Raw genomic sequence first — 2,242 nt, 5'->3', positions numbered from 1 at the left:
AACTAACTTCATCTACTAGTGTCTCCCTGGCCTTGTACGTCTCCTACACCTGTGCTCCAGGACCCACGGGAACTATGTCCCAGTAGTGACAGACAGGACAGAGGGCATTGAGACCATCTTTGCTTAATCTCTGGGTCTGTGATTGTCCATGTTGGCTGTCCCTGATGGATGCTGCCCTGGGCAGTCCTGTGGGGAACTGGTCCTGAGTTGGCCGCAGAATCTTTGAGGGACTCACCCTTACTTACCTCTCTTTTATCAGGGGCAAGGTAAATCAATTCCTTTAGCGCCCCAGGTACCACGGGAAATGTTTCTCCTGAGACTCAGAACACAGAATGAGAGTCAACGATGTGACAATGGTCACCTTTTCATGCCACATCTGGAGTCTTAACCGGCTGTGCTACCACTCAGAGTTCACTTTCCTACCCATGTGGTATTTTCCATGGTCTCAACGTCTTTTTATACCTATCTAATAATGTCTTACTTGCATTTCCTGGGAGCTGTCCCAAATCCGCCCGGGGAACAAGGTGGGGAATACATTAATATTTAAAATAAAATAGACAAAGCATGAGTGTGTGGTGTGTGTGTGTGTGTGTGTCTCAGTTGGGAAATTCCTTAAAGTCAGAGACCATGCCTGTTTATATAGCACCTGGCACAGTGTCAAATTAAGGCTTAACAAATGAATTTAGATGAAAAGAGGGACAGAGCCCCATAGACGGTCTCGGGCTTCCAAACTCCGTCTTTGCAGGAGGTTTCTTCCTAGTGCCAACCACACATCCTCATCCTGCTTGTGACCATCCAGGTCTAGCCAGTCAACCCCACCTGTCCCCCTACGTGCTATAGCCTACCTACTCCTGAACTCACAAATGCTACCTTCCCCTCTCAGGCGAGGCCACACCCTCACCTGGCTGAGTGCTTCACCTACAGACAACCCGCCTAGCCTCTCCCACACTGAACCGGCCCGGCCAGCTTGCTCAAGGCCACCCCGACAGAGGTGTTTGAGGTTCCTGTCCCTCTACGTGCCTTGGCCCTGGGGGGGCCTCCAGCCAGGCGGGGACCTGGCAGAGGGAGGGAGCGGATAAGCTGCCTTCAAAACTCCAGATGCAGCAGTTAAAAAGAGGACAGAGGCAATGATCCTTCAAATTGCCACATCTGTATAATCTGCCTTTTATTTTCTGCTTCATGAAGTTTTATTTCCTATTATTTATTCACCTCCCCGCCCTCCCCTCCCCCGCCTCTACTCCTCCTTAGTAGGCGACATGCTTAGATGGGTCCTAAGCCTTGGCCTGGGTCTGGCCACCCCCCACCCCACTTAGCCCCTCCTGGCTGGCTGCTGAGAGACGGCACCTGCTCCCCCTCCCCTAACTCCTTTGCTCGCTCACCCAGGGCATCTGGGGGCTGCAATTCTCCAAATCTCTGTCTCCCAGGCTTTAAGTAACCTTCCTCCATCCTCCAACTGTGAGAGGGGTGAGGGGCTGGAGGTGGGGCTTGTGTGCAAGGCCCTGTCACCGGCACATCCCCAGGAGTCCTGAAACTCAGACTTGTTTCTTTGTCCTTGTACCTGGGTAGGGAAATGGGAGGTGGGCAGCCACAGACTGCAAAACAAACACAACACAGGATGTCCCTTCCTGTATGTCTTTACCAGTATTGTCCCTCTCCTTCCCTGACCACAGGTCCAGGTAACTGGAGAAAATACAGAGAGACTAGGAGACCAGTGGGGAGTGGGAGAAGACGAGCTCAGGAAGGGAGAAAAGGTGTGGTGAGGAGACCATGGAAAGAAAGAAGTCTGAGAGGCACTGAGAGCCTAAGTGTCAGACTTCACAGCTAGAGCCAAAGAGAGACCAAAGGGGGTGGCTCAAATGGCCAGGTGGGCATTTAGGAAAGGACAGTGGATTTGCTTTCTTTTTTTCTGATACTGAAGATTGGGCCCAGGAAATCCACTGTGATGGGCAAGCATTCTTCCACTAAAGCTACATCCTTAGCCTGCATTGGACAGTGTGAGTCTTCCTTGCCTGGTGATCCCCTGATCCCTCTTTCGGTCACAGACAGGGAAAGCTTGCAGGCGGCACTCCTGGTGGCCAGCTGCAGAAGGCCAGCCTTGCCAGAGGCCTGGGAGCAGCCTGAGAGGTTTTCAACTGCTATGTATTCTTTATGTATTCTCTCTTGCGAATTTCATTACTTTCCTGTCTAGTTCCTCCTTCCTTCTTTCCTTCCTTCCTTCCTTCTTTCCTTCCTTCCTTCCTTC

This window comes from Microtus ochrogaster, chromosome 4 (assembly GCF_000317375.1).
Source record: "Microtus ochrogaster isolate Prairie Vole_2 chromosome 4, MicOch1.0, whole genome shotgun sequence".
Taxonomy (NCBI): Eukaryota; Metazoa; Chordata; class Mammalia; order Rodentia; family Cricetidae; genus Microtus; species Microtus ochrogaster.
Note: the sequence above shows the minus strand (reverse complement) of the source record.